The sequence below is a fragment of the Anser anser genome (genome assembly GCF_964211835.1).
Source record: "Anser anser genome assembly, chromosome: 26".
NCBI lineage: Eukaryota > Metazoa > Chordata > Aves > Anseriformes > Anatidae > Anser > Anser anser.
Window position 1 is genome coordinate 3,666,286 of NC_139747.1, and position 16,706 is coordinate 3,682,991.

General features: G+C 40.2%; 1 protein-coding gene across 1 annotated transcript in view; it reads left to right on the forward strand.

The window, feature by feature from the left end:
- Positions 1–16,706, forward strand: part of LOC310886873 (uncharacterized protein) — a 227,951-nt gene that overhangs the window by 67,085 nt on the left and 144,160 nt on the right. Inside the window, exons 21-25 of the mRNA XM_083812047.1 lie at positions 867–993; positions 3,762–5,209; positions 9,761–9,860; positions 10,749–10,823; positions 11,200–11,372. The gene's annotated coding sequence lies outside the window, so the exon portion shown is untranslated. The remainder of the gene's footprint in view (positions 1–866; positions 994–3,761; positions 5,210–9,760; positions 9,861–10,748; positions 10,824–11,199; positions 11,373–16,706) is intronic.

The window sequence follows — 16,706 nt, forward strand, 5'->3', positions numbered from 1 at the left end:
ATGTGAAGAATTAAAGCTAATCTGAATGCCCAATGCTGAGGCCTTGAGTATTAGCATCGTTTTGGCAGCTCTTAGGTGAGGTTGTGAAAGCAGCTTTGTTACAGACAGTCTGAAAAAATATTAAAAGCCCAGATAAGGTTTATACAGTCCCCATGGTGGTTTTTAATGAAGATAAGTTGGGCTTCTAAGCCTCACGTCGATTCTGATTCTGGGGAAGGAAGGTAAGAGCATCCTGAGCCTGCCTGACTTCTCCAGTGCTTAAGCATGTGCTTAGCTGTGAGCGTGCCAGAAGTCAGTTTGTATTATTCACTCGATTTAAAGGCTCAGCATCTTATGGAATGGAACCAATAGATCTAGTTCATTGTGCGACAGGTATTTACTGCTGGGTCATAAATGTGATTCCATCTGGCTGACAACAAGTGTGGACTCCCTGAAATGCCTGTACGCTCATACACATGACAAATAACTTCTGTGAGTAGAATGACCTGTAACAGGAAGAATAAAGACTGCATACAAACATGAATTGGATTTTGGGTTCTGCCTGGTTATTTTCTTTATTTTTCCAACTACTATGGATTATACCAAATGATGCGGTGAGAAGAAATGTTATAAAAGGCCGAGATCTGGAAATCTTCAGCCTCACATTAAGATTTTAAAGTTGTATCTGAGCACCTATATTTCCATTACCAGTCCCAAATATTCAAAAATCATACACCAAGTGCTCTTAAAATAATGAGAGAAGTTTCTTGTCAAATGCAGTTATTAAGTCTTCTGCTTCACAAAGACACAATAGCATTATAATTTCAAGGTTTTGGCTGGTATATTAAAATATTTTATAATTGATACATTCTCATATATTTCAACAGCAAGGACTTGAGCATCGTTTTCAGAAGATAAAGATTGTAAGAGCGAGCAACACAAAATATGAGGTTTGACTTTCCTGAATATACAGAGCAACCCCACTGCTGCTGCTGGAGTCACTGCTGCGTTACGGTAGGTGTATACACACATTTTGTAGACCAAGTGTTCAAAGTGAAATGTGGACTAGCATATTAAACATTATTGGAAGTAAAAATAAAAATAAAAAAAAGGCAGTGGGAAAATGTAGTGGATATAAATCCTTTGGAGACTTAGAATGGAGTTCCTGTTGTTCTGAAATTGTTGTGCTCATGTTGTGCTCAATTGTTAGGTAGGAGACAGGGGGTGATGGCAGTCCCTGCTGTCTAAAACACGACGTGGTCCTGCACAGAGGAGGCCGGCTGTCGAATTGTCTCACAACTACGTGCAGAAGTCTTGCTCTACTCCTGATCGCCTTCTTCCCTCCCGTGCTGTCCCACAGAGCTTCTGGTTGTCTGTAAAGCAAACCCAGACCGGCACGTTTTGATGTCACCGCTATTTGCCAGTTCTTTGTAGTTTCTTTTGAAGTGAGCTATCACTCAGGGGTTATGCAGACGGTTATAGCAGAGGCTATTTTTTTCCAGCTGAAGAATCTATGGGTCACTAAAGCACCCCAAGCAAACTGAGAGCACCAGTCTTTAGTTCATAAATGATGTACTATCAAAGGATTAGGTGCACAAAGAGCAGCAGCATACCTTCCCCAGTACACCCGGGGACGGAAACAAATGAGTACAAGCAAGAAACAGCTTTGATATAAGAAGTTGCAGATGGTAATTCCGCAATCTCAGTGAATTCTGCATAGTAGATGATCAAATGCTGAAGGTTAAAGCTCAGCACTTCCTCATTTTGCCCTGGCTCATGCAAAGCATTAATTTCAGATTTGTGTGGCTTTTCTGGAATTGTCCGTGAGCATTCAGCAGGGACATTTGGGGAAACTTGAAGTTCAGCTGCAATCAGAAGTCAGCAACTGTGTCTTGGACTGAGTTGTCAGAAGGGGGTGTAATTCTCAGCCTTCCCATGCCAAGTGAATTTGCAATAATCAATTGTTTATTGATTTTTAGAGATGGATGTGGACATAAATACTGTTCTAATTGTTTTAAATTTCCAGAATTGTACCTAAGGTTGAAAAGCAACCAAAGTCCTCAAAAAGCCTTAAACTGAACACTACAAATCTGAACATGAGTCCAAAGTTTGTACAGAAGACCTGTCTCATTTTGAGAGGCCAGACTTTGCTCTTAAAACCTCTCTGGTGGTCCTTGTAATTTGCTTTACAAAGCTAATATAAATGACTTTAGATACAGATTCAATTTTTCAAATGCTTCCATGCTTTGAGCATCCACGTCAGTAATCCACTGTAGGATTTCTGTTGGGCTTCTTGAAGTATGACTGAAAAACACTCTTGAACATAATGGAATTTTTTTGTCACCATTTTAAATTGAAAAAAGCAAATAATTGTATCCATCTTAAGCAATCTACAGGATGAGTTAAATCTGTGTTTGGCAAGATTTCTGTGAAGCCCTGAAACTCCCTCTTTAAGTCTTTCTCATGGCATAGGTGTCTCCTACCAAAGTATCTGAATATATTTTCAGCGCTGATGTATTCTTCTTCTAACCACCCCTGGGAAGTAAAGGGCTGCGCAAACCAAATTTGTGCTTCTGCTTTTCCAAACTGCCTTAAGTCCCTGGGAATTAGATGCTGCACTGAAGTGCTTTTGAAAAATCTCTGCTCACATGGCTTGCTCAGTGACACTTCAAGGGTTTGTGGGAGAGTAGAGAAGGGGAGATCTGATTTCTTAGGACTTCCACCCTTAAATTTGAGGTCAATCTTCCAGGCCTGTGAGGCTCTTCCATAAAGCTCTCTCTCTTGCAAGACTACTTTAAAAAACATGGAATGGTTGTTTTTTTTTCTCCTTTTTTTCTTTTTCTTTCCATTCTGCAGCCACGTTTCTAATTTAAATAAAAGGAATAAATCATCCAAAAATGAAATGCTGTTAGTTCCTTGTGAAAGCTTAAGAGAATATTGCCTCTGTTATTTCTCCTGTGTAATTATTGTATTTCTAGAATTTCTGTAAATTTCTTTCATTCTTCTCTACTGAGGAATTTCTTAAAATGATTCAGTCTTAGCAGTGTGTTATTTATGATGCTCTAAAGGCATTTTGTTGTGGGCAACTCTTTCTAAAATGATAATGCAAATAAATTAAAATCTCTGGCTGCAAAGTCTCCATGCTGGAGGGTTGTTATAACGGATCATAAAAACCTAATTTCCAAAGCTCTCCTGAATGTGCAAATAAACAAGGGGGCTGTTCAGCCAACACTTCTTTTGAGGAGCTTGCCCTCTATCCAGAGCTTGCAATTACTAACGAAGGAAAGATGATTTGGCTGAAGGACTTGGAGTGTAGTTTCTGTCTGACACCCAGTCCTGCTCAGCTTGGCTCTGCCATGCAGAACAATACTTTCTCACTCTGAGCTTAATTATGATCTGTGACTGCGCTTGTTATCCAGGGAGTTCTAAGAAATGGCTTTTGAAGGGTTCAGATATGGTTTCAGTGTGTTAATAAAGAACTAATTACCTGTTTAGGATTAGTGATTAAAGAAAGTGAATTGAACTAAATAAAGCCCCTTTATTCTAGAATAGCTCGCTCTCTGTGGTTATTAAAGAATATCTATTTCTCTGTAAACTCATGCCCTACCGTAACCTTGAATTAACTTTCAAGTGCAGATAAGCCCCTAGGTTGGGGTGTGTTCTGTCTGGAGGGGATGGAGGAATGAGAATTCTATATATATATATATATGTATGTATATGTATATATATATAGTGATGAGTAATTACCACTAACAGTCTTCCTCTAATGCTTAAATTGGAAGGGATTGGAGCCTGGCCACAGGTGTGGGAATCCTGGGAGAGCTGAGCATCTAGAAAAATCTCCATGACTGTATTGTAAGTACAACAGCTTCACAATGGCTTGAAACTAAAATGGTGTTTCTCACCTCATGCTGAAGCTTCAAGTACCTGCAGATTTGCAGCAGCGTGATACATTAGTATAAACCACTCTATCAGATAAAGAACTGTACCTATAGTGTACTGTACTGTACAAAGGCTGGTAGAAAATGGCTGTTGTCTCTCAGAAACCCATTACCAGACTTTCTCCCCATTCTGAAATGCTAAATGAATTGCATTTCATTTCTAGCAATCACACATCATTTGACATCAAACAACATGCCAGCTCTTTAATAACATAATTACGGGGTATGCAAAATATCAATCACTGTCTAACTCGATTTGATTACACACCTACTGTTGTCAGTGATAGACCCCAGCCATGGGTGCCCACCTGGAGGCAGTTAAGTGAAAGTCAAGCTTAATTTGATTGCCGTTCAAAAGGAAAGGAAATCACAGTAGATATTGGAATTTAACATTTAACATAAAGCAGAACACAGATAGGAATTCAGCAGGCATTTGGCTGCTGGTGTGAGTGCAGGCATAAGCAGGAGCATGCAAAATACAAGTTTTAGGAACAGCTGCAGAGGGCAATCTAACTCAGATGACCCATGAAATCACTTAATGCCCACTGGTTTTCTACAAAATTCCCTGTGTCACACTGGTTTGCTGCTTGGGTGGAGCCAAGAGTTGAAGGTCTGCACAATGCAGTGGTGGGACAAAGTTTTGTAACCCAGCTCCTAAGATAAGAAGGTGATAAGATGAAGTCCTGCCTGATTAGCCTTTATTCCAATTAGCTTTTTTTTTTTCTTTTTCCAATTCTTTTTTCTTTTTTCTTTATTTTTAAACCAGCATTACAGTAGCTCTGAGCAGTTCTTGTGTTGGTGGTTATGATGCTAAAGATCTTTTCTGGCACAGGCGAACGTTTCTGGGCATCACTTGCTTCTGTGGAACTCTCAGCAAAGGGTGAGATGGGACAACATGGGAGAGAGCATGAGCGTAGAGGTGGAGATGACCTGAGGGTGTGAAGGGTGATTGATTTAGCCTGGGGTCCTAGCCAATAAGGCAAGGGCAGGAAAATGATAATAAATTCATTAGCATAGTTTGCTAGTCCTAGAGCATAGGCAGCTTTTCTACACTAACTTCAGGTCTTGGAAATCCCTGTGCAAAGGTTCCTTAGAATAGCAGGTTAAAGGCCTATTGTAAATAGGTCTCCTTTGACGATGTGTGAAGACCTGTGAAGAAAAAACACCGCCTTGGTGTTCTCGTAAACATTTCATTTTGGCCTTAGGGAGCAAGCACATAGACATGCTGCAAACTGTGAAACCATCAGCACAAAAAATGCATCTCTGAGTGGGCCATAATCATCCTGGAGGTAACTCTGTGTTAAAAGCTCGTGTCGGGATAAGTCTGACCTATTATTCTTCCCTTTCTTTGCCTTAATATTTACAGGTCAGCAGGTGCCACACAGCTCTCGTGCTCCCGTTTGCTTTTTTTTTCCAGTTAACTCTATAGCCCAGTCAGCCAGCCACAAACTGCTGGGTAAATACACGGAAAAGCAGAGTCACCCGTGAGGTTATAAATCGAAGAGTTTACTTGATTTCCATTTGTTCAGTGATCTGCTGCAAGTACAGATCACCTCAAATGATAACAGGGTTTCTGGAGCAGCTCTTTGTTTAATTCTGCTGCTTTGGGGCTGTGGGTGTGCCCTGGGCTGACCTGGAATCGAATGCACTGTAGCAATATTTGCAAGTGCATGTTTTAATTTTCCCTACAGTTTTAATTTTACGAGGCAGTTATGTATGTTGGCTAAAGGTCCTTTTGTAATGACTGAAAAGATCAGGTGAATTTTAAAATATCGGACACTTAAAACCTCATTGCTGCTTTAATTAATCCAAATTTTAATATCCGAATGACTTCTTTGTTAATACATTAAAGATGTTTAGTGCTATTAATTGACATGTAACTGGGTAGCCGTGAATTTATTATGTGGCCTAAAATACCAACTGGTGTGTTAAAGCTATTTCTGCGTTGCGGTTCTATTAAATGCCAGCTATAATTTGCTGTACGGACTGCTGGAGACTGACTGTTGATTAAGTTACCTACCAGTGTGGGCTCAATATCTGTCAGGGGACATTTATTATAAAATAGGTATGAAATACCTTGTTTGGGAGTCTCGGCAATGTGAGGGCCCTGAGCTGAAGAAATCTGGGAGATGAGGGAAGGGGTATGGCATCTGACACCCCGCGGTCTCTGCAAGGGCAGGGGTGCTGGCTTATTGAGTGGCAGCTGCCAATCAAATGAAACTCAGCCCTCCCATGTTACAAGTGTCCCCCCGTGGAAACTTACCTTGGCTCACGTGGACAGAAAGAGGCAATCCACCCAAGCAGACTTTATTTGATAACAGATGACACCTCTCCTCAGATGGTCCATTTGCTGAACTGACCAGAGGGCACTACCTATTAAATCAGATGTGTTGTCTGTGATACCTGGTGTAGTGAACGTGAAACTAGATACGTTATCATCTGAATCAGGTATATTGCCTTGTGAAACCAATTTTTAGTAACTCAGCTTTGGAAGCAGATTTACTTTTTTTTTCTGGGTCACTTTTGCCCCATATCTCAATGAAATACCTGAATCATATGCCTGTGGGCAGCCTGTTCATAGCTTAGTTCTGTTTGTTGCCTTCTTGGGAAGAATTAATACTTTTATTGACTTAAGGCCTAGAAAAACTAATTTTTTGGCTCTTATTGTGCTAGGTGTTGTATGGAAAGGCAGATTCACAGCTGAACTGTTGTCCTATCAGTCCTTTCATGTTGGTAGGCAGTTGTAGGTAGATGATGTGTTCCAGTTCAAGCATTGGTTTGGCTGATCTGTGAATAACAAGGTTATCGAAGTAGCTGGAGTTTGCATCTATATATTTCCTTCAGGTAAATGATTTCCTTCTCAGGCATCCTATACGGGAATTCAGTCAGGGTATTCTAAGCAGCATGTTTATAGTGACAGAAATCTATTTAGAGAGTGGAAAAATGTGTGAAAATTTTTAGGAAGTGTGTTTGTATTCCATTAATTAATTCTGTTAATGGGTGCTGCGGCAGAGACAAGGGCTCATTGTGCTAATCTGCACCCAGAGACGTGAAGAAGCAGTCTGTGCCCAGAAAATTACAGTCAAGGCAATGAATGGGAAAAAAAAAAATAAAAAAATAAAAAAAATTATTTACTCCTGGTTTAGTTATGTTGGAGTTGGAGAAGTAAACTGGTTTTTGTTGTTGAAGTTTTAGGGAGGATTTTGAGAAGATTCATAGCTCTGCACATCAGAAATGTTACTGCTGTCTGTGTCTATACTTGTTTAGACCTTACACAGTTTATGGACTGTATCATTGCTCTCCTTTGAAGGTGCCATCAGAAAGGAACAGAAGGGGTTGTTAAAGGTTCACTAAGTCACCCAACCATTCCCGTAGCATGGGACACCTTTGCTGATGTAATGGTATTCATGAAAGAACCAAAGCACAAAGAAAGGGAATCTAATAAATACCTGAACTTCAGAAGGCAGAATATCACAGCAGGTCATTTTTCTAAATTATTTAAGCACAGTGTTTGCTATGCGCCTCTACCATTTCTCAGGTGAGGATTTATTACCTTTTAATTCATTTAAATATCTAAAATTTATTTGATTTGGGAGGAGAAAGCAGACAAGAAGGCAAGAAAAATGGCTTTGTTCCCTTTATGGAAAATTTAAGTGATGGCACTGGTATTTACTTGCAGCCAGAGGACTCGAGTAAGATGTATGCAGGTCATTTATTGTGAGGGTCTTTTACACCACTTTGGCATAACAAAGACTCCTTTGTGAAAATATTCCATAGTAGAATAGGAACTGGAATATACTTCTACATTTTTTTCTGATTTTTTTAACTGCCACAGTGCTGACAAACTTCTAAACTCTAATTTTTTTATTTTTTTAAGTAACAGAATTTTTGAACTTGGAGTGGATTAATTAAACCACATTGTTAATTCTCATCTAGATTCAGAGTAGCCTTAGGTCAATTTATCATACTCCATTTATGAATGATATTAAACTGCACTGAACAAATAGTCTTCATGGGGATTTAGTACAGTTTAATAAATCCATTTTAGAACTTGATGCAGATTAATTTTATTGTGTTCTCTTTTGCAGATATTTTTTTAAGCAGGGGGAGAGGAATTTACAGAAAACAAGTTTCAAACTGAAAAAAAAATACTCATTACTCAATTCTTTTTATTTATTTATTTCAAATTTAGTATGTGAAAGGTGTGGTTTACAACCCAAGGAAACATTATCTTGTGCAAAATTTAGCCAGTTAATCTGCCCATTATTTATCAAACAGTATGGTAAGGCTGAAATACATTCTGCAGGGGATAACTTGCTCAACAGAGCTTAATCCTCCCCATCTATCATCAAATGACTTTATACATGCATAAATTTTTCCTTTATTTGACCAGCTTTATGGTGCTGGAAGTGCAATGCTTGGGTTGTTAAGCCTCTTTTCCTCCGTGCTGCTACAAACTAGCTTTGCTGCTTATAATATTATGTGCCAAATGAGGTTTTTCCCAACAATTTAGCTGCTGTTTGCTTCAAAGCACCGTCGGCCCACCTCATTGCTTTGTTGCAAATTTTTCTGGGGATGCAATAACGTTTGCTCACATTGAAAGTAACTTTGCAGAACTCGAAAGCTCGGTTAAGAGAAGGGATTAGGGAAGATCCTTCCCACATCAAGTTCAAGGGAATGCCAATTAATCCACGGTTAATAAATCACAACAAGAGCAGCAGCATATCTGTAACTGAAATGAGAAAGAAGAGATGTCAGCCTGCTATTGTTCCCCAATCCAATCTGCAAACAGCTGGAAGCTCTTGGCCAGCCATGGACTGATTTGCATCTCTTCTCCATCCAGGAAATCCACTGCATGGAACCAATAGATGCTTTCGAGCTCAAAGTAAGCAGGGAAAGGAGGTAGCTGTTCATCACTTTACAGTGCTGTTTTGTGACTCTGCCCAATGCCTATAATGTGATTCACAGAAAGGATAAAAGGACGCTTAAAAAATTTAGAGACAAACACTTCCAGTTTTTCCTCTCTGCTTCTCTCTTTCATTAAGCTTAGGTAATAGCTCAGGTGAGAGGCTCCTCCTCCTCTGGAGAATTAAGAAGTAAAAATGATGCTATCCATCTGGTACAGGTCCACTTTGAAATACTTAGTCTGTTAAGCTATTTATTTCCAGCTAATATGGATCTTTGCTCTCTGAACTAAACAAGCTCGAGAGCAGGCTAGGAAAGCTTGCATACAAGACGACTGCTGCCATCCCTTATTACGTCTCCTTTTGATCAAACCTGCAGGCAGGCTTCAGATGGAGACGGTTTCTCATACACCTGGGAGTTACTCGGAAGAATTTAATGGAGTCATAACAGACTAAAAGGGGAATTGGGTCTACTCAGCTCTTCCCTAAATAATTTCAGTTCAAGTTTTCCCTTTGACTTCACTGGGAGTTAAGACTTGTTGGTATTGCACTTGGGTTTTGAATCGTTTTGAGGTTAGTAACATGAGCCCTCAAGAAAAGGGTCCTGTTAAGGATAGCTGGCCGCTGTCTTATCTTCTGTCTTAATGGGTAAACTTTCAGAGGTAGTTTGAGCAATCAGACATTTTTTTTTTTCCCAGAGCTGATGGTATTTGGCCACTCTATTGCCTATCCCTTGCAGAGCTGCCAGGTTTACAGCAAGCAATTTCTTTGCATTTATTTCTGAAAGCCTTGCTCTTGTGTCACGCAAAATCCCTCCTCTGTAGGACGAAATATTCATCATAAAAACTTTGGTGTGTGAATCAGCTGTGAATCTTTTACATACTATTTCTATTTTCTATATTTCATACTATATATGTCTGCATATGCATGATGAAGCAATGGGAGCTGTGAAAACAGGGAGCAAGTTGAATTTGGAGAAGTCCCCACGCTGATGATGGTCTGTGATACGTTCAGCTTGCATGTCCAGCACTCACACGTATGTAAAAATATGGTCGTGTCATCCTCGAAATTAAATAATGGAAACATTTCAGCTGAAATACATTTAACAGAAAGAAGTGCTAATTTCAAAGCTGTGGTTTAAGATCCTACTTACCGGATGAATTTATGCTGCAGGAGGGCATTACAGATACAGTGTTCTGTTTGTGAAAAGTGAAGTGCATCAGAGAGGGTTTTTTTTCCCAAGAAAAGGGGCGTTTGCCTGACTAAGCTGAGATGATTCAGAAGTCTGAAAGAGTGCTGTGGATTTTGCAGAGGCACACAGTGTCCTTTGCACTTGTGGAGAAAGTTTCCTTGAGTTACATACCTGCTGCTTCTTTCTTAAAATTGCTAGGATTAAGGGCTAAAGGTGATTCCTTTGGTGTCTTATCTGAACGTTTTCTATTTGAGTTCACTTATAATCAGAGTCCGTTCCACACAGCCCTTCTGCAAATGCCTAGGACAAACCACATGGCTGGTTTTCTAATGGCAGCTCTGATGTTATTGAGAGGCAGTTTGTCAAGGAAGCATCACTGGAAAAATAAAGCTCCTCCTACAGACAGTGGGAGCAAAGTAACCATTAATGCATGTGATGGTAGAGGGGGCCATTGACTTGATAACCGCCATCACTACAAGGGCATGATAAAATACCTAAAAGTTGGGGCATGTAAGACTCTGCCTAATCTCCAGTTTCACATAATTGTACCATGACAAATGAAGGCATTAGACTTGATAAGGTTTTAATAAAAATGCAAATACAGGAATCCTGCCCTAGAAATGCACAGGAGTATGAGCTAGAAGTAAGCTCTTAAAAGTAAAATAAACTGCTTGTTTTGTCCATGGTGATAATGAATATGAGTATGTTGCTTTGTGTGGCTTTTTATTCTAGGTATAGTGGAAATATGGTAACGGGGGAATTTCAGTTGTATTCAGAAGGCTGTCGCAGTCCAGAGAGAGCAACCAGGTGAGATCCAGACACATTACAGAGGTTGCTGTTGCATACACATTTCTGGTATAATGGTATATGTAGATGGTATGTATTAGATGATATATATATATATATACACACACGTGTGTGTGTCTGTCTATGTATGCACACACATTTTTTTCCTTCTGATGTGTTTTATCTGGCCCTGATGCTGAACTGTGTCAGCAACAGCTCATTAGTGTGCTCTGCATTACTACTGCAAACCACATTTCTATTTCTCCTTTTGGTTCATGTTGTCAATGTGACCGATAGCTTTGACTGCACTAAATAACCTTTGTTTTCCTGGTTGCCAGGTCAGCACTGATGTTTCCAAAGCTGTTTGGTCTGAATATCCCCTATTAACAATTTACAGGCGATGACTGAATCTACATATAGAAGAATTTAATGAGAGAGCAGAAGTCATTCTGCAAAACTGTCAATGGATTAGTGCTTGTACGACCCAGACAAGGATTTGGCATTCAGAGAAGACGTTTATCCTCATGAGATGAGCACAAGATTTCTGCAGTGGTGTGAATTTCTGCACAGGTATGTAATAGATGATCCCTGTCCCAAAGGACTCTGTCCTGTTATTGATGAGGGCACAGCATCCCATTTCCAGGGGTCATGATACAAGAACCTCTATTAATAGGAAAAATAAATACCTACTGCTGTTGTTTATATTTATTTGCCAAGTGTTATGAAACAGAACTTGGGAAGAGCCTGCTAAGCTGATCTGAAGTTGTAAATGATCAAGGCGAGTGGTGTAATCAAGGGTCTGGAAGACAGCATGCATATTAAACAGAATTAGAAAGCTCATAAAGCCAAAGCAACTACATCAATAAATCATTAAACACTTAAGACTATTCTGTAGGTGGAAAAAAAAACATTGCAGCATTCCCCATGGAGATGATTTTATTACTCTGTTTCGTGTGATTAAAATGAATCCTTTCGCTTCACAATACAGTCCAAAATAGAGCAGCACAAAAGGCTGATAATTAGTGTAGACCATCTGGAGGAAGGTAAGGCTTCTTTTAAAAGGAGGGTGACGCCAATTTTAAAATAGCAAGATTTTCACCTGAAGTAGAGAAATGCTGAAGTGAGCAACTGAAGAAATTGAATTAATTTAATGATGCAGGACTTTCGTTAGCAGGCAGTGATCTATTTGATGTCTTGTTGCTCAAGATGAATTTTTAATAGAGTACCAACTACTCAGAGGTCTCTTTCACAACACGAGTTTTTTCTTTTTATTTGTGCTCATATCAAGAGTTGGGATAGGCTAAGATATCAAATGAAGCTTGCTTTGTAATGGCCCCAGGATTACATATTTGTGTATTCATTTTAGTTATTGGAGAAGAGTTGATTTGTTAGATTTTATCTGCTTTTGATTATTAAACGTCTTCCATCTTGTCTCTCACCTCCCCCTGCTTGAGGCTATTCTAGTGATACCAACTCCAAGGATTACAAAATAAAGCAGTTGTTTTAAGTCATGTGACTGTTTAACCAAGTAACATTTTGTTAAGCTCTTTTGCCTTTTGATGTTTAAGGCTTAAGGGTCCACAATGGCTGATTATGGAGAGAAACAAACATCTCATTCTTAAATAAGCTTCAGATTTTCATTCTCTTTTAAAATTACTTCAGGAGCAGGGGCTTGAAAAGAGGAAAAAATCACGTATTAAAAGTCATGAAAAAAACAATAGCCATTTTGCATCCAGGATACAGTTTCTGATGTATCTAAGAATAATCTATCCTGTCAAAGAGCCCAACCCTGACATTATATGTTCAAGCACCCATGACCATGCTACATCCTTTACATTATGTGCATATAATGCAGAGCAGGGCCTTATTCCAAAGAAGAGAAAGTGAACGTCACTTTTTAAAAGGCAGTTGATTTTGGACACCTTAAGATTATTGACAAAGACTCTTTTCTGAAAGCAGGTGTATGGCTTGTGCTTTAGGAAAATCAGGCTCTCTTACAGCACCTCGAGGTAGGCACCCAAAGGCACCAAACCCTTTTTTAAAACCTGTCTGACTTTTATTATATGATAACAATCAATCCGTATTGACTGAGGGGTTGGAATGAAAGCTACTGCTAATATTCACAATGCACTTTTGAGAGCACTAATGAGCAGGGAGACGGACGTCTTTTACAAGGAAAGGAGTTGGAGCTATCAGGCTTTAATATCTGCAATTGCTCTTTGAGACTATTTTAATAAATTTTGGAAGTGAATCTTATATTATTGAGAGTTGAAAAGGGGAGGGAAAGGAGGAGCTCGCTGTATGAATTTGCTCTCCAGGGAGCACAGGAATGGTTTCATCCTGTAATTGCTTCTGTACAAAGTTATAGCTATTACTTAAATGTGTGTACATGTGTGCATACAAACATGATTGCCATCTACCATCACGTCCTTTCAAACTCAGCATATTCATTTCTATTTACGTGCCTATGATCTTAGAAGGCCCCCTGCTACGCTGCAGCTTCTTATGAAAGGCTCTTTCATTGATCTGATGTTATCATTGTATACAAAATCTACTCTGTGCCTTAAAATGGTTGTAGAAAGCCACAGCAAACAGAGGCACAGATAAGGAATAATGGCTGACTATAACAGCTGGATCGGTCCACTTAATTTGTGAGTCCTAATTAAAGCAGAGAGGACAGGATGAAGCCCCCAAGACTGTGTTATTTATATTTCTGCCACTGTGGCTTTCTGTCAGCAAGAGAAATCAGCTTTCTGGCTCTCTTCTATAAACTTTTCTAATTTGTGTACTAAGCCTTTGAGTTTTCTTAATAAATGCATGTTCATTAAGCAACACGTCTGGGATCTAGATGTTCAGTTCTGAGGTCTGGGTGGTGGCAGCATCAGGCTTGGACACCTCCATAGCTTGTTCCCATCCCAATCGCAGCAGGAAATGCTTATGCATTACTTAATTTTCCCCATTGTTTTCATTTACATATGCTAAGCTGATGGATACTTTTGTGTTTTTCTCATTCTGGCCTGAAAATATGGATGGTTAACTGTGGGTTTGTTTTTGTTTTTCATATACTAACAACCAAGTTTTTGCTCCTGATGTTGACAGAAGAGATTGAGTTATTTTCCTTCGGAATGGATTTTGTTGACAGGATGGATTTAGGCTGTTGACAAAACACATTCTGTTAGCATGGTGGCCTAAAGCTTTGATGAAATATGTTTTTTTGGCAGGATGGATTGAGATTGCGGTGACAAAATGCAAACAGCCTAATCCATTCCGTTGATAAAACACATTTATCTAACTATCAAATCCATCCAGTTGACAAACCTATTTTTGTTTGAAACTGAAAAGCAGTTTTTTGAGGAGAAGAAATAAATTCCCACAGAGCCTGCTGAAAAGCTGTGCTAGAGGTGTGGACCTCTACAACAGAGGTATTAAAAATGGCACGGAAGGTAACTGCTGATGGAAATCTCTCCCATTCCTGCAGCCCAACACAGCCCTGCGCTGTCTGCACACCGGGTGCTCCGCAAGTTCTCTGCGTCTTGTAGCATCCCAACAGATTTTCAAGGGAGGGCTACGAGACGTGCCCAGAGCTGACCCGGCAAATTGAAATTAAATGCTCTGCTGGATGCTCAAGCTCAGCACATCAATAGCTAGATGGGGTTTTGGTACCTACAACCCACCTGCTGTTTGAAGCAGCTGGGTTTCACCAGTGATAACTCTGTGGTGTTCATCTGTCTGTAATTACTCACCTCTCTTCCCTCTCTGACATTTCTGCCTATCTGTGATGGCTGAGTCTTCCTTTCTCCCAGGTCATCCCCCTGCTTACCATAACTTAGTTAGGGTAGGAGTTTGTCCATTTTTATTTCAGTCTCAGTTTATTTCTCCTGAAGGTTTCCTGCTCAGAGTTCAGTCAGTTAAAGACTGACAGCAAACAAATGACAGCAAAATTCTGAGCTGTCTCTTCAGGCTTTCACGTTTCAGATGTTTTCCTTCAACTGCATGGGATCAGAAGTCATTATTCCCCTCCCCTACATTTGTACAATCTGTTTCTAATGCATGGGATGGGAACAATCTGGTCGCACATCCTTCCTTGCTGTGGGATCAGATGTAGTGTTTTGACCGTTCTGACATTTAAAATAATCGGAAACGGAGCACTTCTCCACTCAGTCAATGGAGTCGTGTTCTTCGTGTGTCAGGGGACGTAAGAATCAGTATATTAATACCACTAAGCAATGTTTTGACACTTGAAGTTGTTCAGTTTAAATAGAAATTTAAAAATAATAGATTTGATCCGTCAGGTGAGAGATCCAGAAATTAACATTCCTCCACCAAACTTCATCTTATGCCAAGAAAGGAAGGGAAAAAAACATGTGTTGCTTATAACTCTCCACTCAAACGGTTATCCTGTGGCACCCTGAGCTTTGGGCTAATACACTGAGGCAAGTAGCACCTGTAGCGCTGCCAAATTAAAAGCATTTTAAGTCAGTAGGGCTCAAATGTAAATGACTTCACCAGTGTGAAGCAGACTGGAGCAGTGAGTGGTTTTCCTCGCGAGCTGTCTTGCTCTTGGCGCCAGCGGCTGCCTGTCTGACAGCCAGATCGAGCAAGGTGTGGGGTCCCAAGGGAGAGCTGCTTTAATTAAGCTTATTCACGCCGACTGTGCAGTAAGGATCGAGCTAAAGGTGTTGGCTGAATAGACGCTGCAGGATTTTTTTCCACCAGAATATTGCTCTGAAACCTCCCATCCGGGCAACCCTCTGACTGCAAGGGGGAAGTCTGACATATGGGATGTTTTCTTGTGTTTCTAAGCCCAAAATACCTCTGCGGCGGCTCTCATAGGCACCTGTGTTAACTGAGGAGGAATCCTGGCACCTCGGCGCGACTAACATCTTGTAAGCAGCGATAGCATTTTGCTTCTGTTCCTTGGGGGTAGCACGTGTGAGGCTGTGCAAGAGAAGAACGACTTGTTCACTGAAGACACAGAAGTACTCTCTGTGGTATTAAAGGCTGAATTATCTCTAATGACCTTTTTGCAACATGTGTGTGTAAAAGGATGAATAGAAAGACATAAATGCATTTGTTCTAGTTAACTGAGTCCCTGGAAAGGGCTCGCAGGCAGTGGGAAGGGCTAAGAGTGGTCAGATCAATAGGAAAACACTTCGGTGCCAATCTTGCTGCCAGCCTGCAAGACAAAAGGAAAGAGGAAAACGAGCCATAAAGGCTTTCATAAACTGTTCTGTGCTCACATTGTGCCTAAAGGCAGAGTCTAACTCTGTCTATGGAGAGCCTCAAACCTCCGGTCTGGTTTCCAGCATCCTTCCCGGGAGGTGACTCCCTGGTATAATACACTTCCAGGGATAGGCAGGCTGCATTTCTCTGTTTCATCCCATTACTTCTAGATTTTGTTGTTGTTGTTGTTGTTGTTCTTCTTCTTCTTCACTGTTTCCTGTTAGGTACTTTGCATCGTCCTCCTGTGTCTGCTCTTCCTTTGGTGTCAAAATGGGTTTACCTGACCTGTGTGAAATGGTGTTTGTTCTACCTTCTTAATTAATTATGCTGACACGACTGGTGAAGAGGATGCCAAGGACTGTGGCATTAGCATTCAGAAGCGTTTTCACAGGATGAAAAAGGGCAGAGCAGGGAAACAAAAGAAAGCAGAAAGATAATGAGGGAGTCCGTGACCTTTCTGAGGTCTCATTCCCAGAGACTCATGGATTATTTCAGTGGCTGTGAAATTACCAATGTGTCATTACTGTACATGTGGGCAAATCCTTCTGGAGGGTGTCCCACAGAACTGAATGGAAAATAATAGAGTTTCAGTAGGCTGAGAAAAGGATTTTCACTCTGCTATAGCTTTCTAAAAGTGAATTCAAAGCCCCCATAATCATTTGAACAATACTTTGGTGTGAC